We start from the raw sequence: 20,984 nt of genomic DNA on the forward strand, positions 1-20,984 counted from the left end.
CACCTTCTCTAGCCCAGGAAATGCAGACTACCCTAAAAAAGGCAGTGTCATGGACAAGACAGAGTAAATGACAGTGGATCTGGGAACTGGGGGTTACTTGTCAACCAACAAGGTTAGAACTTTTATCCTTCTTAATTACTTCACACACTCACTCACGCCCACTACCACCCCAGTGTTACATCCACCAGGTCTCAACTTCCTTTCTCAGCAGGGTCATCACTGTCCATCCAGGAAGGCCATCCCCTGGCACTCACCTACATGCAGCCCTCTGGTCTCTAGGATCTTACCCTACTTTCAGGACCTTTCCTCTAGCCAAGAACGTCACCTTCCTTTTTCCAGGCAATCTTCTTTTTATTGAGACCACATCTTTTCTTTTTATTGAGACCACATCTTTTCAGAAACCCTTAATTTTATCACCAGCTCTTCTTTCCAGAATTCCAGGACCCCATTTTCCCCAGTCTGAACAGCCAGTGTGCAGAAGCACAATGCACATGATCAGTCTCGTAATTGGTGGTTCTGTCTCATCTCTTTATTAATTACAGGATTTGGGATGTGCCACTTCTGTTTAGTCCAGGTGTTAACAAAATCTAGTACCAGCCTGTACCAGTTGCAATTAGTAAGTAGCAGGCTTCTGCTTGATAGTTCAGAAGTTCAGCTTCAGACCTTCACCCTGCCACACATACATCCAACTATCTGTCCCTGTTAGCTTTCACAATTTAAGCCATTTTTTTTACTTAGGATAGGCAGGACAGATGTCTTCCACATTCTTCACCCACTGCATTAGCTGGCACTGGGATTAAAGGGCTTGGGGTGAATGCTTGAGGACAACTAGATTTTAAAGTATATCTGGCTGGAGAAACACTGCTGAATCCTACCTGGGCTTTACTGGAAGAACGAATGTAGCTGGAAATAACTTGGTCATTTCTGTCTTCCCTGGCATGGGTCCACGAAGGCCACCCTGAGGTTTCTGGGCCAGAGTCAGGGGCACAATCCTGCCGAGTGAGGGAGCTGTTAGGATAAGATGGACAAGACAATAACAAAGTTAATGAAAACACTGGTAAAACTTGGCATCAGCACATACAAGAGATTTAATAGTAGGCAACTCTGCAGTACAAGGATCTCCAAACTCTCGTAAGCTCTAACTCCTAGAGCACATCCCCATAGGAACATGGGTGTATTACTTCCAGACTTAACCTGGCTCACGTGGAGCCCATGAAAGCAGTGTTTCCAGGCCACCTAGTTAATTCTCCCCCACCTAACCAGGAGGAGACTGTCATTGTTTTGGATGGATTAATATAAACTAAACCTTGCTTACCTGTATTTCATACAGGCTAAAAAAGACAATAATGACTGGATCTGGTGTCTAGGATGGCAGTGTTTTATCAAAAGTCTGTTCCACACTTGCAATGCTTCAACCCAGCTTTCATTAGAGACTCTTGCCTTTTTCTTCTTTTATATTTCTAGGAGCTAATTTCCATTTACTAAGTTATTTCAGCTGGATCACATAGCTAGGTTTTACTTCTTTTTAAAATGACTGAAAATTATTTAAGTTTATTCATTGTGAAAAGAGGCCCCAGAGTGTTGAGCATTCACAAGAGAAAACTATTTTTAGTCTTCTTTTTCTTAAGGAAACAATGCCTACTCAGCCAAGTTGTTTGCTCACCCATACGTCAATTTAGTTCTAATAACTATAAACCTGCAGACCGACTTCAGGAAGACTTGGCAAATTTGCAGAGTTCCTGTAAATCACGTAAAAAATCTGTGGTTAGGTAGAAAAAGCCTATTGTTTCCTTCATGATGCAGAAAAGGGAAGAAAAATCAAGTCATTGTTCTTTTGAGTGAAAACCGGCTGGCCCATTAGTCTGTGCTACTAATTGACCAGGTGCAGAGCTCTAATTCAGCTACAGCACATCTTGCCTCGTCCCTGCATGGTAATAAGAGTACCGGGAGTGAGGTGAGACTACTGTAGGAGAGCTTAGGGACATGTAAGTGTACTGGAAAAGATGAAGGGAAGACTGGGGTTATTGAGTGGACCTTTGTAGGAAACATGTAGAGAAACAAACCTGCAGGATATCAGACTTCATTAGTTCTGCTACCTGTGAAATACTGTCTCGTCTTTCCCTCTGGAGTTTCTTACTCTGATTTTTTTTTTACCATTTATATTCAGAAATCTCACCTGAATGACTCAGATCTTTTCAGCTGGCAGTTTGAAGATGTCATTGCCATTCAGCCTACATTTGCTGGATGAAAATGACAGCCACCTTTCTGAGCACCTTCTCCCTGAGCTACTTTGAGAGCACAGAAGCCCAAGCAGCACACTCCGTTTTTCCCCCCACGTTGTCTGTGTCACTTTGCTTTTCTTCTTTTTGGGAGTGTATACTGAATGTACACCTCACAATGACACTGGGGAACTTTTATGATGACAGTCATGATTTGTGGAAGTGTCAGCTCGTTACATCAGGATCATTTTCTTTCTTTTAGGTGTGAGATTTCAAGAATTGAAGGCTTAGAGATTTTTAGCATGGATCAGCTAAACAAGGTCCTTTTCAAATTCAGGTTATTCTCAATCTCAAATACATACAGAAGTGACAGGATAACCACCTGAGGAGGTGAGAGAGGAAAAGGGGGGAAAATAGAAGTAAAATAGTAGAGGGAATGTTTGGATCTGCACTTGTGGTACATGTGAGTCTGGTAAAGGAACAAATGAGAAAAGAGGTAGATGAAATGAGGGAGTGGAAATGCAAAAAGCTGCACATGAAAGCAGTATCGTCTTTGAAAAATGCCTTTAAGTTTCAGACCTGCTCTGGAGCAGCCTTTTGTTAACTGACAAAGTGAAGACCAGAAGAACACTGCATAGTATCATATTATTTTGTTTATTACCTTTCATTTTCTTCTTATGAATGTTAATACTTCATTCACTTTTCAACATCTGCTGAGCACTCAGCAGATGTCTTGGGGTGAGCTGTCAACATGCATTTGCATCTTGAGCACCACAAATTGATTTGATGGCTAAAATGGACAATTTAAACAAAAATTGGTTACAATTAAGATTGAAGTCTATCTTCTCCTTGCCAAAACAAACCACTGGAAAACACTGGTTCATTTGACACCGATACTCCGTTCAGCCTTAGAGAAAGGCTTTGCTTAAAAGAAGAAGAAAATACAATCTAACCCTCCAACATTACTGTTCCTGCCTCTTCAGTAAGCAAGCATGAAGTGGGATAACCTGCCTGAAGCATTTTCTGGGATAACTGAAAGGAATCAAGGTGGTTTTTTGGCATACAACTAATAAAACATACTGGATCAGCTAGAGGCATTAAAGCACTGCATCTTCTTGGGAATAGTTTAATCACTGCCAAGGTTAGGCATTCATTCTCTTTTTTTTTTTTTTTTTTTCTCTCTAAGTAAATGAAATCCCTCAGCCCACACCCTTTGGCACAGCTTGTGCTGTGGTAGCTCTGGAATTCCCCCATGAGATAGCATCTCCCTCACAGAGGAGGAAGAGGAACTGGTTCTGCTGCATCTTTGCCAATTGCTCCAGTTATTTCTTCACTTTTTTGAATATGGCTCTCAACCATTTATGGGTCTTTTCTTGTTGAAATTATTTAGCAAAGTCAGATTATACTTGCAAAGAATCTCGAGATGACAGCAGTCACACTGGCAGTTTTACTGGCGTTTTTTTTAATGGTCTTCTTGCCAGTTCTGCTTAGAGCTGTCCTTGGAGGTTACAGTTCATTCACAGCCCACTGCACCCAAGTGTGCCACAGCCTATGTTCCTTCCAACAAGGCTTATATTGAACTTTCTCTGTTGGCATTTCATTTACAATTATATTGCTTCCAAACATTTACAGTAGCTTTATTAGATCCATCTGGTATTCTTCATAATCCTCACAAATTATGCCAAACCCAAATAATCTGTATCATAAGCCAATTTTACTATCAGACCATTCATCCTCCCAAGACTGCATAATATACAGAACACTGGCTCTAGCCAGGATCCTGGGGGCATCCTGCTATTAACCTTTTTTCCATTTTAAGAGGTAGTAATTTATTCTAGCTCTTCATAGCCTCTCTCTCAGCTAATTTTTAACTCATGACATAACTTTACCTTTCACCTCTGATTCTCAAGCTCCTTTACAGCCTCTTCGAAAAAGACTTTCTTTGACAGTGTTTCAAGGCTCTGAATTAATTGCAACCCCTCATTCTTCATCAGCCATTATTTTAATATTGAAATAATGTTTATGTCTTAGAAAATAAATGTTTTTTTTCTACCATTAGCAAGTGTCTTTATTTTGGTTTATTGAAGCCAGTGCGTGGAAGGCATATTTGCTTGCTTTTCTCCCAGTGTTATGACTGTTTGCTTTCAGCCTATAATAGTCCTCCAGCTGCCTCAGAAATGCATTTTCTAACAAAAATTTAATTCTTTACCTCAGCACTGAGCTAAAATTCTATAACCTGTATGATTCCTAAAATCAACGTGAGTTCCACTTTAAAGAGTGAATACTATGTTTTTCATTTTCTCCTTGCAAAGTAAATGTTTGCTATAACACATTGCCTTAGCTCTTTGAGGTCAGATAAACAAGCCCATTTAATTCAAAGTGCATTTTTCATTTTGTAGGCTGGGTTTTCCTGAATTCAGCTGCTTCTTACTTTAGTTCTTACTAGACATTCATATATCACCAGCTTCCAGTTATGTAATGTGATTTAATTTCATATTTTCAAAGAAGTCTCCAGGAGTCTTTTGCCTTTATTACTTCTAAAAAGCAAGATAAACCCCTGAATTCCCCACAAGGTAGTTATTTCCTGCCATTCCATTGTACTAACTAGGGTGAAAATGAATGTACATAAACAGCTCTATGTCCCTGCCAAATAGTTTTCTTCTTTGGTTACGAGTGGAGGACTTTCCCTTTTTAATTACTTTAAAATACACCTCTTTGCTCTTGGTTCCTACAAATGTGTACAGAGCAATGACCTCAAAATTTTTGCTATAGTATTTGCTTAAATTTGAACAGTTGTTTTGGTGGGTTTTTTAATTCCATTACAAAATAGCAGCTTATAAAAATAAAAATTTTAACAGCTGGTAAATCTGTGTCTATTTGTATTCAAAAGGAGATTTTAAAAGTGGCTGGCTTTAAAACCTTGTACAGACATCCCTTTTCCACACCTTTTCTGGAGGCAGGAAAGTGGAAAGGCAGCTGCACACCTCCATCGTGGTTGGGGGCACTGTTAATTGAGTTTGTGCTGAGTTACTACTTGCCTGATCAGCAACTGACTGGACTGAGGTGACGGTGATAAACTGGCTATACCTGGGCTGCAGGTAAATAAACTTCCTTTCACGACTTTTGCTAGTGACCTCTATAGCTGTGTTTGCCCAAGGCAGGCTGCATGGGAGGTTTGCTTTTCCTCTATTTTACTTTGTCAGTCAGTCAGTCAATGTGCACTAATGCCATAAATGCTTTTGTTCTTTTCTTTCTCAGCAATCACCTTTGAGTTTAATTAAAGGTTTTCGTTGCTTTAGCATTGTCAAAATTTTCTTAACCACAGAGAGCCATTCCTCAGCAGTAAACCCGCAGAAAAACAGCAAGTGTGAAAGGATGCATTGAGCAATAGACTAGGTAGCCTGTCTTGCCTCAGTTATCACAGGGCAACAGTGGAGGGATGTGGTTGTCCTGCCAACAGCTGCCAGGATTCTCGTCAATGTCTTGAGATGCAAGGGAAAATTCCAGCCACTCAACATTTTGAACTGTTAGGCGTGGCACCTGACCCCAAAGCGTGTTGAACTTGAAGGATGATTTTTCCATTGATTTCAACAGCTCTAGATCTGGTCCAATGCAGCTGCCTGGAACTGTAACATTACTTTGAATAAAGGCAAAGATTTAATTTCTTGGACATCCCTTCTGCCTGGAACCATTGCTAGCCTCTGGCAAAAAAAAAGCAAAAAAAAAAAAAAAAAAGCACATCTGTCTGGACTTACTGACTTGTTTTGTATGGAGTCAGGGTTATGATGTGTGGGAAGATATATTTTTCTGTCAAATAAGGTCTGCTGGCAGCATTGAAAATGGAAAGTAAGCCATACTAGTATGCTTCTGAATTGTTTCAAAACTCAGGCCATGACACTAATGGCTGTGGTACAGAAAGAGGAGAGGGCTACTACTGTACATCAGCAGAACTCAACCCACCTAGCTTAGCTTTTCCCTGCTGCAACTTGGCAGTCAGACAGAACAGTTCCTCTGTTGGAAATCTCCTGATGCAAAATGAACAGTTAATCACACCAGCAACAGGCATGCTTTCTACTCTCCTCTAGTGAAGTTCTTATCTAAGTACATGTAGCTAAGAGCTGTGGCAGTGGATGGGTCTGGTACATTAGTTTTTTACTGAGGTGCAGGTCTGGGGGTGCAAAGTATCAATAGGCCTAACTGGCTGAAACTATGCCTAGTCTGAGAGCTAGGAGACTGTCTGATCACTGGAGCAGGAAGGCTCTGGAACAGCTCTTTGGTCAGAGGCCAGAAGCCTAACTTTCAAGTGAGTGTGAGGAGATCTGATCCTCTCTTCTTTCCTTCTGACACCAGTGAGGAATATCTGTTTGCTAACAAGTTTAACGTCTGTAGCTAGACTTGCAGACATTGTCAGGGTCGTGCTCGTTACTGCCATTATTGACCCTTGCTGAGTCAATGAAGCACTGGCAACTTTAAGGAGTTCACACAATGGAAAGCTTTGTCCATGCTGGCAGGAAATGTGCCTTGTAGGTATAATTTACAAGGTTTGAACAATTATGATTTATTTTTACTTTGAAGTGAAACACAAAGGCATCTATCCCATGGCCTTCCAGATATATATTCAGTGCCCTATCTTAGCTTTTGCTTTCATGGTCCCGAAAGAATGAAATAACTTGACGTCAGCAGTTTTTGTGCATTAATGTTTCCACATTTTTCCTATTGTGTGCATTCAAAAGAAAAGAATAGCAAAGGTAGCACTAACAAGAGAAATTGGGATGCTAGTCTCACTGCAGAAAACACGAGAATCTTCAAAGATTAAAGAATCTGTGTGTAGTTCCTCTGAGAAAAGGAGAGCAGGAGCCTAACCTCTGGACTTGAAGTGCCCCACGCTATGTGCAGTAGTTACAGAGAAAGAATAACAAAAGAGGTATGCCTGTGCCTCACCCAGAGCCCAGTGAAGTAGAAACTTCAGTTGCAATGGTCAATACATTAAGTCTTCCATCTGCAAGTACCTAAGACTTTAGAAAGACAAAACACCTGTGGGCGTGGAGTATCTGCTAATCCTTTGTGCCCCACAGGAGGTTTCTGTCTCTCCTACTCCAGAGAGAACCCCCCACTAGCAACCCGAATAACCAGGCTTGCATGAGTAGGAAGGATAATCTGGCCCACAGTGCAGTGAATTACGCTGTTTCCTAATAGCTGTACTGCTGCCTGCCAGTTGAACTGCATCTGGATGCCAGATTCTGCAGAGGACTGTATCACATCTCTCTAAACACGCTTTCTGAATACGGTAAATTTCTATGTACTCTGATACTTTCTGTCTTAAGTAATATGGAAAAAATAGGACTGTTTTCTTCCATCTGACTGCATTTTATATAAATACTAAAATCCTAGAATACTTGGAAGAATGAGTAATAGTCACCAATGAGGGGGAGGATAAATGTTATAAAACAGCATCTGGCATGTATGAAACCAGCAGAAGACTGACAAATCCAGAATCTTCAATTGCCAGTTTGTTTAGCTTTTCTTCTTAAAGGAAAATGCTACTATTTAAAAAAAATCATAATAATTTTATCTTGAAAACCTTGGAGTTGCCTCTCATTTCCAAGTCAGTATTAAAATTACTGCTTGAAGCACGTCCTCATCTGTGTGAAGCAGAAGCTTAGTGATTCTTAACTCCCTGTTTCTCCAGCAGTCTGGATGTCAGATTTTCTCATTCACCACACAGTGACCACTTGACATTCACAAGTTGGCTCTCAAATGCAGTAAGCCTGGGAGCTAGACCAAACACAACTGGGCCCTCTCCATTTCCCTGGAGCTAAATGGAAAATTAAATTAACAGCAAGAAAAGTACCAGCAATGAATGTTACTATTAGGAATTCAGCTACTTCCAAGTCCACAGGTCTTGTTGTGGAAGGTGCTGCACAAACACACACACACACAAGACAGGGTTCTTCAGAGTCTGCATTGTCAGCTTTGTGTGTTTTTTAAAAGAAATGGTGTTACATGCCTTCTCTATTTCTTTGCTGTCCACTGGCACCTTCCAGGTTGGATTAGCAATGCTGTGGAAAGAGACTGTAAAGCTATCATGTGTCATGTTACCCAGCAGGTAAACACTACGCACAGTCATGGCAGCCACAGTGAATCTGTGCGTCTTGTTAATGTTTGTTGCCTGGTTTATCCTACTCCAGCTTTGTAAGTCTTGGGCCAGAGCAAACTTCTTTTGCCTATTTGGCACAGGGACTCTCTTGAAGAGCAATTTGGGTATGGGGAATGGAATGTTTGCTTGCTTTTTCCACTGTAGTACAGTACACAGGGGTAATTCCTTGCCGAGTGCCAGGCTGGTGGATGTTCATTCCTTGTCAGTTTTTGCCTTCCCATTTTGACTAACCTCAGGCCACACATCTGCTTTGCCAACACAGAGAGACTAAGACCTCCTGCTTTCTCTGCCCTCATCTGAATAAGTAAACTATAGCTAGTTAAGAAGTTTGTAAACAGAAGAATAAAGGATGATGTGACAGCAGGTCTTTCCCCCACAACTGTAGAGTTCCAATCACCATACAAATGAGGGGCAGAATCAAGACTGCTAAAAGTATTTACAACAATTAATGAATTTTGCAACACATGTAAGATGCTTTCGTATGGACCTTACAGCATGAGGCACTTCAGAGGTAAACCTGGTACCTCAGATGTATTCAGAAGGGCTCCAAAGCTAATTTAACAAGGCTAATTCTGGCTGGGAAGTCAGACAAGCCATGAAGAAGACACAGTGACTACGGTTATGTGAAAAGAAGCCTGGACAGGTTAGGGAGATAGGGAAGCATTCAGAAGTACCAGCAAGAACAACACAGCAAAGGTAGTGCCAGTAGTTTGCATAATACCAGCCTGTAAATGCAACAGGACAGCAGCAACATTTGTCAATGGGATAGAAAGCTTCTCAGCAGTGTCTGAGAATAACATTAAAAAAAAAAAAACCCACAACAAACTGGCAGAAGGACAGAAATAACATGATGGGGAAGGCTGGAGGAAAGACGAAAGCTATCAAGGACAGATTTATTTTGGTACACAAGGAAAGATGATGCTGAGTTTCAAGACAGGGAACTAGTGCCCAGGACTGAATATATATGTGCACAGTCATCAGAAGAGAAAGACAGATTAATACAATAACTTTGCAATGTACACAACTCTCCTGCTGCTCACACCTCAGCCACAAGGGTACTTATAAATATATTCCTCTGCTGTAAATGTAGAAGCTCTTCACAAGTCTTACTTGTCTTAGTTGTTCAGCTCAAACCACAGGACATAACTTATATCTTACAATCAGCCTTTCTTTCTCTGGTCTGTATACATGGTATGGAAGTTTGTTCACTCACATGAGACTAAGATTGCTTAAACATGAAACATCATTGCACATCTGTGAGTTCAGTAGAAATGCAGTAATTATTTTCACCTAATAATTAGGAAAAAAAAAAGCTGGAAATCAAAAGAATCCCTTTCATTGCAGTACTGGGGAACTTAATTGTGAACAGTCTTTACAAAACCACAGGAAAGAGCAAGCTAAAAAGACACACATAGTGGTAGAGTTTTAATTCAGGCCATGTAATTTAAATCTGTATTCTATTAGATCAAAGGGAAACTGAATTAAAAAATACCTGTTGAATTATGCAGAATGGAGTTCTTCTTAATAGCTCTGGAAAGATTACAATGTCATGAAGCTCCATCAATCAGAACAGAAAAACTGAAGACCAAGGATAAATTGAAGGTTAAGTGCATGGTGCTGAGGAACACCCTTAACCACGTTCCTTTTACTATTATAAACCAGATGGGTTTGAGTTGACAAATCCGTTAAGAAGGAAAACCAGAAATCTATATTCAGACAGAGGCTTTCTGCATATACATTTACTCTGATGTGTACAACCATCTTGTATTTTGCCATCTCAGTTAACAGATTCACTACTCTGTGTGTTGATTTTCTAACAGAAAGAATGATCTTAGTCTCAAAAGGCTGCCTATTAATTTATTTCTAAACTCTTCTTTAGCCCCGGAAAAGAAAGCACTCCAATATCTTTTCATTATTTCTGTTTAGCAGAAAGGCAGAACAAAGGGAAAGGAAACAAAGCCCTAAATCCATAGAAAGCTCAAACTTCTTCCTGATGTAACTCCAGGGAAATAATTCAATACAGCCTGGAGATGTGCTCAGTCCCTGTTTTTTGCTGTAATGAACAGTAAATGTCCTAAATATTTCAGGAACCTCAAACAGTTCAGTGGCCAGTACTCAAGATGGAGATTTTGGACTGAAAGATAATTTTATTTTTGTTCTGTTCATTTCCTTTTTGTTGCAGGGCCTGGAGATCATACATCCTCGGGGAGACACCGAGTTCCTTTCTAAATCACGAGGTGGTCTGTATTTGGCTTCAGTGGGAGCTGGAATAGGCTGCACATGCATACGAAACATACTGTTACCTAACAGTATGTTATTATATCATGTGATCACTAGAAATGTGTAACATCAACATATTCCAGTTACCTAATTTTTCCTTAACTGGTTTGCTGTTGCAGGCTATTTGGTGCCTTTAGTTCAACAGTTGTGCTCTTTAAAAGGACAGTGCTAATTTCACCCTAAAACTTCTATTTATAAACCCAAACTTATAAAACCTGAAATCTGAGGAACCGCTATATGCTATTGTTGAATTCCATTTTTTTGCAAGCTGATAAATACTCTGTCAATGCCTGGATTCCCATACAGCAGCAACTTGAAGCTAGATTAAACAATACAATCAAAACTAAAACTGCTTCTGTTGCTTTTCATTGACTTTGTTGCTTGATGCTGACCAAAACATCATTGCTCAGGTTTTCATTGTGTAGGCAGCATCTTCACAAGATATCATCAGGCCGTATAGCTACAGTGAGCAGGAGAGGCAACAGAAAAGCCCTCTCTGCTGTCTTAGCCCAGAGGCCAGCTCGGAAAGTAGCATTGAAGGTGTTTGGGTTGCTTTGGTGTCTATGGTTTGGGAAGCTTCTGCTGTGTAACATTCTTACTAAATGTGTTAACTTTGTGGTACTTTCATGTCCTTGTAAGGTTTCATTCAAAGTGCAAGGTACTACTCGCGGGTTATGCTACCACAAGTGCCCATCCATGAGCACCCTCCCTACCTTTTGGGATGGCACTTGGGCTTGCTTTTCCAAGTGCTTCTGTTCTAACGCAGTGCCAACAGTACAAATGAAGAAAAGTGCTTCTGTTTCCCATAATCGCTCCAGCTGAGGGAAGCACCAAGTTCTGAATAGAATCGAAAAGCAGCTGATCAGTTTGGGGCACATGAGGCTGAGTAGGGAAATCAGGGTCTTTCTTCCCACTCCTCGCCCTTTCTCCTGAGTGTGGATTAAATCGCACTTTGTGAAACAAAAAACGGCGTGAAGCGGGTGCCAGGTCACATCCCGTCTACATCCTTGCAAGCAGAAATCATTTTGGAAATCTTTAGCGCACGCATTAAAGGGTTCGTGGAAGCAGTCCAGAGCGCTTCTAACGGCTTGGATCTAATTAGTCATTCAAGTTGTTTCTTCTTAAATAAGACTCGGAGGAACGCGCTAAATTTAGGATGCCGGGGCGGGGCGGGGGGAGGCGGGAGGGGGTTTCTCTCCCACCGGAGGAGTCCCCCCGCGGCGGCGGGCAGGGTGGGCGCGGGGAGCGCTCTCCGGTCGTCGATCCCCTCAGGCCGCTGGGTGCAGGCGCGACGAGGCAGGCCGCGCCCTCAGGACGGGGCTCCCGAGGGGCCACCGCTCCCCCGGCCCCGGGGCTGCCTCAGGGCCGGCGTGGGATTAGCTCCGCGCCTCGCCCCCTCCCCCGGGCGCCCTGCCCTGCCCTGCCCCCGATGCTCAAGGGCGGCTCGCGGGCTCAGCTCCGGCTTAGCCCGGGGCTCCTGTCCCCGCGTCCCCTCAGGGACCGCTCCCCACCTGTCCGCCGGGCGCTGCCCGTGACGTCATGGAAACACCCCCTTCCCCCGCCTCAACGGCCGGGGAGGCGGGCGGGAGCAGCGCCTTCTTGGCGCGGGAGCGGGGGTGCGAGCGGGCGCTTCTCGTTGGCCAGCGCCGCTGCCAGTCGAGCGCGGCGGCCCCGCCCCCGGTGCTGCTCGTGGACGGACGCTCCCCAGAAGCCGAAGCGAGCAGAGGTGTCGCTCCGCGCGCCCCCGCCCGGGCCGGCGCAGGTAGAGCGGCTCTGTGTGGTCGCGGTCGCCGCTCCTGCCCGTCTCCTTCCTCCCTCCGCCCTGCCGGCAGCGGGGCGCCGCTGCTCGGGGGGCCATGGCGGGGGCGCCCGGGGGGCGGTAGCTCGGCCGGCGGCAGGTGAGGAGCTCAGGTGGGTGTCCGGGCAGGGCCGGCGGCCGTGGGGCCGCTTCCCTGCCGCGCCGTAGGGACGGGGCAGCGGCGGGGCGGGGCGGGGCCCCCGGGTGGGCCGGCGGCCGTCGCGGTCCCTCGCTGAAGCGCCGCCGGGGAGGGGAGGGGGTCCGCGGCGGCGGCCGCCGGCGAACTCGCCACGCGGGAAAAGTGGCTTTTTACCACGGGAAAAGCGCCGTTCCCGGCCCGGGCGCGACGGGAGCCCCGGGGGCCGCTGGCCGGGAGGCTGCTGGCGGCGCAGCGCCTCGGTCCCCGCCTGCCCCGCCGAGCCCCGCTCCGGTCACCGCCCGCGGGGTGCCCGGCGCCGCTGCTGTAGCCCCGCGCGGCGGTTCCCGGGGGCGGCCAACTTCAGCACCGTTCCCTGCCCCGGGAGGGTGCTGCCGGCAGCTGCCGATCGCTCGGTTAGCGCCCGGTGTGCGCCGTGCGGCACCGAGGCGGAGCGAAGTGCCGGCGGGCCGCGGAACGCCGGGCAGGGCAGCTCCCCCGCCGGCTGCCCGCTGCGGGGGGTCCGGCCGGCTGGCTGCTAGCGTGCAACTGTGTGCGAAACCGTCACTCTCGTCTAAATCCCTGGTTCTCTGTGCTCCTGTAAAATAAAAAAATGTCACTATTATTTTTTTACCCTTTTTTTTTCTCCTTCTTGCCCACACCTTAAAGAAAATAGGTTAATTAAATCTAGCTGCTTCAGTTTCCAGGTTGATTTAACTTCCATTTGAGGACAACTTTGTCAGTATGAGCATTTAAATGCTCCATTGCTTGAAAACAGTTTGGTACGGTTCACTGACAGTGAAGTATTCTTCACTGACACTTGCTGATTTATTTTTACTATGAGGGTGTCTGGAATAGGTAGAGAAAAGGATGTTTTAATAAATTTTCTTCCTTGTAAGGTAATTTGCCTGCCATACGTTTTTTGTCCTAGGCCTCTAATGATGGTAGCAGCGTTTCTGGCCGCTTTCTTCAAAAGGATGCAGGGAACAGTTGGTTGTTGCTTCATCCCTTGACTTTCAGTGATTAATCATAGAGTTCAGAGTGTTTCACTCAATTTCAACAGAGCTTGTAAGTCCAGTTTGGGGATTTAAAGCAAGTGTTTTCATGGATGTTTTTTTCTGTAAAGCCAAGGGTAACAACAGTTTTAATTTCCATGAGCTTTGCTTTTTTGTTACTGAAAATGGTTATTTTTAAAAAAAAACTCAAGTAACACTCCATAGTCTGTACTCCCAATAGATTAAGCTAAATAATTTCTACTGTGGCTTCTAGTCAGTTTTCAAAACTATAGCACTCATGTTTCTTTATTTTCTTTTTCTTTACTCTGATATCCCTCTCCCCACATACCACGTTAGGCCCATTTATGTCCTTTCATCATTTTGTATAATATCTGGGTTTGCACGCAGAAAAGGTGGAGGGAATTTTAGGGAATGGAGATGCGCTTTTTGTACGAGTGTGCCTGTGTGTGCACTGAACGGTTTTGGGCAGAAATCACTAGCATGTTCACCAAGGACAGGAAATGATGATGAGACTCAGCTGGAGTTTGCTTCTTGCAACACTGCATGTGTGGCTAGCTCATTTACTTTTTGTAAACGTAAACATACTGTATTTTACACAAAACCCTATTTGCTTTTATTTTTTAGGGGCTGTGTTTATGTCGTAAAGAATTTGGTCTGGGTCAAACTGTATCTATTATAAACAGATGCGTGTCGATGTAATAACCTTGTCTTCATTTGTTGCATTCTGTAGGTCTGGTTATGTGCTGTGTAGGAAGCAGAGTTAAATAGGGCATTATCCTGGTAGTCTTGGGTCTTACAGTTTCTAATTGTAACAGTGCTTTAGCTACAAAATGAGAAAAGCCTTCCTATTGAAAGGTAGTTCATATATAAATTGCTATTATGTTTTAGACTTAAATTTGACTTGCTGTAATGTGTATTTCAAGAAAATGCTGTGACAAACAAGGCAGCAGAATGAGTATGCGATTGCGCAGTCACGGGGCACTTTTATGTCAGAAGAAACACAGTGTCTATATCAGTGTATTTTGATCTTATTGAAGTAATTCTCAAGTTATTTCAGTCATATAAAGATTTGACTCCCCAAAGGTGCAAACTGTTGCTGATAAAAGGATAGGGGATAATACACCACTGCTAAGGTAGCCAAAGAAACTTCTAGCAGAATCTAATTGCCTCTTCCTATATCAAGTTTCAGATAATAGGATGCAGATATTCTGAGATGTGGCAAACAACTCTCCAGATGGGGACTAATGTGTTTCTGTTACTGAATTTACCTAGCTCTGCTCTTTGAGATGCTGGGTTTTCGTGTCTGTCTCTGCATTTGTGGTTGTGCTCAAGCAGTATGCTTTGGGGGACAGACACTGTTTTTAGTCCCCTGCAGCTGTCACTTGTGGTACAAGTGTGTAAATCCTTGAATGTTGTGCCTTAAAATACATGTCTAATTGCTTTAGTTGCTTGTTTATCTGAAGGGCAAGGAGGTTTTGTCCCGTTGTGGGTACTTGTCCTTATTTTGCTAACATAAAATGTATTTCCTTGATATTAATTTCTAATTGGCTTAGAGAAACTTGCTATCTGTCTTAAAGGCTGAGTGACGTGGGTGTTGGTGCTAATGAATATGACTATCTAGGTGAAGTTGGAAACTTAACAGCTAAGAAAAGCACATCTGTGGGTCGGATCCTGGAAGGCAGGATATCCGTAACTCCTCCTCCTTTCAATATGTTTTAGCTTGTTGCTCATGTAAAGTTCTTCAAGCTGCTTGGTATTTTTACGTAGTGCATATGTTCAGAAATAGAAGATTCTATTATATATGGAGTTATGACATGAATTAGCACAGAGTTGGAGTGGTGGTTTTGGAGCTCTGTCAACATAAAACTTGTGACACATTGTTGCAAGTTGCTTGAAACATTTAGAAAAAAAAAAAAAACAAACAAAAAAACCCCAACCAACCAGAGCACAGCCTCAGCAGGGGGAGAAAACAGAAAACTTTCACAAATTCTTTTCTGTATTCCAACTGAGAAGTGTTAAATGAGCAGAGTTATTTTTTAAATACAAATTCAGTGGAAACTGTGGTATGTGCCTTGTTAATCAAAGCAGCGAGCACTCTAAGTGCTCGCTGAGACCAAGAAACGCATTTGGTCATTCAGCCCGGTGCAGCTCGGCCTCTACTGCCCTGCCTGCCCGGGGTGCCAGGACGGGGCTGACCCAGCGCAAGCTCCTTAGGATGGGAGCCACGTGTTAGCGCGTAGTGCTAAGCACAGCAGCACTTAATCCTATTTTGGTGTCTGGGTGCTCCGTGATGCTAACCATGAAAGTAAAGAAATAGAGTTGAGCCGCTTTCAATGTGGCAGGTGCTGGGCAATTTTTGCAATGCCTCTTTGCTATTGATTCACAATCTTCGGATGAAGGCTATTCTAGGCATGACTCTTGAATCTTTTCCTGTGGAAAATAAGTACTGATAAGCATGACTTGACAGGAATCCCTGTTATGTACAACAGGAGGGAGGAATAAGAGTGAGAAGTGACTTTCACTGACTTCTAAGCCCTAAGCTGAAGTAGTGCATTGAGAATTGTTATGAGTTTCTAGCTCTTAGATCTCCAAATTTACTAATTGTGTATCTGGCTGTAAAGACAGCCTGACATAAAAATAGTGGCTGCCTAATAGCATCTGAAATTCTAGAAGTTATAGAAAGAAGGCTGTAGGTGTGGTTCCCTATGTGCATCTGTGCATCACTTCTAAATTTTTTTCACAGTTTAAACAACTTGAAAAATCCTTCCTTTGAAGTCATTGAATAGCATATTACCCAAGCTCTTCACTCCTTGTCTAACCAAGAGGTGTGTATGTATCTGTGTTTCTAGATTTCTCACTTTCAAGTCCGGCTCTTAAATTTCAAGTACTTGAACTGAAGATTCCCTCTTTAGTCTAAGTTGCGGGGTTTTGATGGCTGAATCACATTTAGGTTGGCAAACACAGCTGCTACAATGTCAACAGAGTTATTTCCTTCTGGGCATTTTCTTTGGCACTTATGTTAACATGGATGTGCAAACAAATCTTCCTTTCTTCTACCTTTCAATGTAATGTATGAATTGGGAATTAAGGAAACTTTTCTTTTGATTCATCTTTCCATAACAGCAACTTTTTAAGTGATAGCTTCAGATTCTGCCTGCATGTTGGTTGAGCTGAAACCTGAAAAAACTCACAGCAAAAACATGGTAGTATGTGGTGCTGCAGTTGTCATGCAGCACTTGTATTTGACTGCTGTTCTTAGAATGAAAGTGGTAACAATACAAAATAGTAAAGGTAAGAAACTAAACCTTGTTGGTACCAGAGTTTATAACTATGCTGTGTTTACTGCAATGATACTTGTTGGATATCAATAATGATTTTTGTTGCCATTAGAAAAAATGGAAGCATCGGGCTTTCTGGCCGTTCGGTGTATTCTCTGATTAATGTTTTTAGAGTAGAAGCCTGAAATGTTTCCCTGGCTGAATGTAATTGTACTCTTCCCTCATCTTAATTTCTGCTAATTCTGTTATTACAGTGCTCATGATGATACTGTGAAGAGTCTATTATCACAAGTGTCATAACTTTATCCGTTGTGGCAATCACTTAGGTCACTTCTAGGTCACCTCTCTCTGATCTGACTTACGCCACTTTTTCTTGTGATTTGGAGGCTTTTCCTAGTTGCAGTATATGCATTGTTACTCTTCTGATTCTGTTTCATTTTCATATAATTGCTGGTGAAAATGAATCTCCTGGTCTTAACGGTTCCGGTAAAGAACAACTGTGTGGGTATACTCAATTTGCTTTACATGTTTACTACTTTCTGCCTAAAGAGTAACCAAAACCATAGGAGACGATTTCTGAACAGCTTGTCAATCATCAACAGAACCGTGTGTGCAGGAGACTTTATTCTTCTCAGTCCACGAGCCCATCTGTGTCACTGTTAATTCTGCTTGTTACAGAAGGTTAAGTTCTGCTCTTCAAGTTTTTGTATGAGCAGAGTAGGATATAGGTCTCTGGCACTACTTACTTTCATCTCACCAACCACTCATATTAAAAAGATTTTGTTGCAGTGTCTCCTCCTTCTCCAAGATAATTGCCTTGTCAGTGTGTCTGGAAAAATAGCCTTGAGGAAGGATAGCGAGAGTTTCTTCATACTCTTATTTCCCCAAGTAAAATGTACAATTCTTATTTTAACAGAACTTTACTGCCCTGTCTGCGGTGGCAACAGATGGCTTTGAAACCAGTCTTGGTAAGTTTTATTGTCAAAAGAGTTCTGCTGCTGCCTCAGGCTGCAAGGCATAATAGCAGCGTCTCCCCTGAACACAATGCAGAACTCGTTTGGCTCATACTGGCACCTGTGACTATGCTGGCTGCAACTGTGTTGCTAGAAGCTTGTATAATAGTATTATAAAATACTGTATTCTGAAGGAGAGTGAATGATACTATGATTTCTTTCTATATCCCCTGCTTGTGACAAATAGGAGTGCTGAGATCCCCTAGACAAAACTTTGACAGCATAAACTGTGAATTTAAGTGTAATTTACAATGTAGGAGTGGAGGAGAGAGAAAGTTTCACTATGAATGTGATTCAGTCACTGACCGTCTCGTATACCTTAAAAAAAAAAAAAAAAAAAAAAAAAAGGAAACAGCAAGTGTCTTTTAATCTTCTGTGGTAGTGCTTGAGCACTTCAAAATAATGAAGTGTAAATCATCAGCAGCAATGGGAATCCTGAAGACATGCTAGTGACTACCGTCTGCGTACTGGGGAGCTGGTGAAGCTAGCTCCAAAGGATGTGGGCTACTGCATTTCTGCTAGTTTAAGATGACTGTGGTAGGGGTTTGTGGTGGCTTTCTCAAGTTCACTCCCTGATGCCTTGCTGATTGCTAAAGGCAGGCAGGCTGGTACTTGCTGTAGATACCTTTCTACAATTTGGTAACTGTGTAGGGTTTGCTGCCACCCACACACCCACACCTGCCCCTGCAATTGGATGTTCTAAGAACTTGCTTGTCCATTTTTTTAGCAATGGTTTCCCTGCCTCAAAAGAAGCAGGCCACCTGGCATACATTGGGCTATTTGGAGCTGGTATTATTGCTAAAAGATCTTTGTAGGTCTTTGCTTTTTAAATAAGTGATTATGGAACAAAGAAACAAAAAATAATAAGCAAAAGCTGTTTTTAAGACTATGCCTGAATATAAGATTTCTCCCTAATGTGCTTTTTTTTTTCCTTGTAAGCGAGGGTGATTAATAAGGCTCTGTGGTCCACCTTGGTGCTCTCATGTCCTGGAAACTTCTCAGAACTGCATCTTACTTGCTGTTACTCTTAATTAGGGTTAGTTAAATTACTCAGAACAGCCATGTTTAGTTTCCTTAAAAGATAACATTCTAATAATGGTTTTGTCACTCATTAAAGATATGTATCAGGACAGGGCTAGAGGCAGAAACACAGGAGGTTCCCTCTAAACATCAGGAAGTTGTTTTGTTTTTTTCCTGTGTAATTGAACATTGGCACAGGTTGCCTGGAGATGTTGTGGAGTCTCCCTCCTTGAAGATACTCAAAAGCTGTCTGGATGTGGTCCTGGACAACTGGCTTCAGGTGGCCCTGCTTGAGCAGGGTGGATGGACCAGATGACCTCCAGAGAAACCCTCCGACCTCAACCATTTTGTGATAATTCTACTAGTGTATTTTGAAGTTTAGTGTAGTGCTCTTCAAACTCTGTTAGATCTAGAAATTTTGGAAAAGCTAGTCGGAGTCCTGGTGGTGTTTCCCCATTTTGCCTGGGCCTTAACTGAGTCAATAAGCAACTTTGTGGTTGGGCTACAGGTTATCTTTCATACAGGAGGGTGCAACCATTGTTGGAATAGCCTTCTTATGGAAGACTGGTGGTGTCTGACAGGATTTGACTTGTAGAAATAGAAGAGAACTTGAATTAATGGGGTTTGATAATTTGTCGATACTGAGGTCAGATAACAAGCAATTTGTATGTGAAAAGAGGAGAATCTAGGCTAAATCTAGTCCTGTTGCTGAACTCTAGTAACAACCATGTTGGGGAAAAAAGAGTTGATATTTCTTGTTGATTTTCTGATTAAGGTCGAACAGTGGAAGGAAAAGAACTTAGGTGTTGGTCTACAGGGCTTTGTCATGTCTTGGCAAGAAAGCTACTGTCTAAGAAGTGAATTCAGTTAGGTATACCCTTACAAGCATCAACAAATACTTATTCACTGAATAAAGTGATGGACTAAGACGTATCATGGGCCCTCATTTGCCTACCACTGTGGTGTCTGTACTGCTGCTAGGCTGAGTGAACACCCGGCTAGATCTGGAGTCCTGAGCTACCTGTTTTGTCATGTTGTTCTTAATCTTCTATCCAAAACACAGATCTAAAGGGAAATGAAGTCTAAAGTTTGGGTGTTGAGCAAAATATTGGGCCAAAGTATTGTGACTGATTCTTGTCTTCCTTAACTGAATGGTACTGGTAATTTTTTTTTTTTTTTTTTTTACTGACTGACCTAGCTAGGAAGTAGCAATTCAGAGCTCTTACACTACTGCTGCAGCTGCTGAAATTCAGGAAGTATAAACCCATTCATTCTTTCCTGTTGTTTTGAGAAAAAAAAAAAAAAAGTGCTATCACTGAGTTCATTTGCAGATTTGTTGCTGTCCTTCAGATCCACCTATCTCATCTACAAGGCACTGAACACAGAAACACTCAATATTATGATAACCTTATAAACTGTATAAAACTAAGGCTCACTGAATGTCTCCCATTGTTCAGAGAATCTCAGACTGTTGAGGAAAGAGAACTTATTGAGGTAGGGAACTGCTATAGTGAATAAATAAAGTTCCTGCCTTTTAGCTGATGTCCAGTTTTTGTTGAAACAAGCTTTTTAACATCCTATTTCTTAAAATAAAAATGCACTGCTGAAATAATGCTGTTTCATTCAATTCACTGAGTAAATACGGAACTTCATTTCAGATTCAGAGAAAAAATGTTAGAATTTTCCACAGGCTAGCTGAATCATAGGCTTCTCTCTACACACGTGAGCGCACACACGCTTCATTTTGCAGCTTATTTTTCTATGTGTAATACTATATTGTACTGTACTCTTTGAAGTTCAGCAGGATTGATGCTTCCACTTGAAAATCAAAAGCAGAGCTGTTGCCAGGATGTCACTTTGGCAGATGAGACTTATTGTTTGTTTGTTTATGTTCTTTTTTTTAAGAAAAAAAAATATACTGTACTGCTTTCACAAAATGGAGTATTTGATAAGGGTGACTTGTTAATATTTTTTTTCCTTTATTGCAGGAGCACTTAAGTATACGAGGTCAATTTCTTTTTCCATGTCATATGCATGCAATTGCTGGTGTACCAAAGATCCCTTACT

The 20,984-nt window shown here is 42.5% G+C and overlaps 1 protein-coding gene and 1 long non-coding RNA gene across 13 annotated transcripts in view; one reads left to right on the forward strand and one right to left on the reverse strand.

The window, feature by feature from the left end:
- Positions 1-375: 375 nt before the first annotated feature.
- On the reverse strand, positions 376-12,288 carry LOC308061782. Of its 2 annotated transcripts, none has more exons than XR_013927353.1 (3): positions 12,168-12,288; positions 2,881-11,493; positions 376-1,008 (listed from the first exon to the last, which is right to left on the reverse strand). It is a non-coding gene; the product is annotated as an uncharacterized lncRNA (long non-coding RNA). The 2 variants fall into 2 exon arrangements; XR_013927354.1 differs by lacking the exon at positions 12,168-12,288 and having other exon boundaries at positions 2,881-3,009; positions 9,869-11,934.
- A 78-nt stretch (positions 12,289-12,366) lies between these two features.
- Positions 12,367-20,984, forward strand: part of OSBPL3 (oxysterol binding protein like 3) — a 92,891-nt gene continuing 84,273 nt past the window's right edge. For 4 of the 11 annotated variants that reach the window (XM_080382169.1, XM_080382174.1, XM_080382175.1 and 1 more), the window contains exons 1-2: positions 12,368-12,567; positions 17,801-17,852. The gene's annotated coding sequence lies outside the window, so the exon portion shown is untranslated. Of the gene's footprint in view, positions 12,568-13,521; positions 13,659-17,800; positions 17,853-20,984 lie in introns of those variants that run through there. The other 7 variants (XM_080382171.1, XM_080382164.1, XM_080382165.1 and 4 more) reach the window with 6 other exon arrangements.

The sequence above is a fragment of the Falco punctatus genome (genome assembly GCF_963210335.1).
Source record: "Falco punctatus genome assembly, chromosome: 4".
NCBI lineage: Eukaryota > Metazoa > Chordata > Aves > Falconiformes > Falconidae > Falco > Falco punctatus.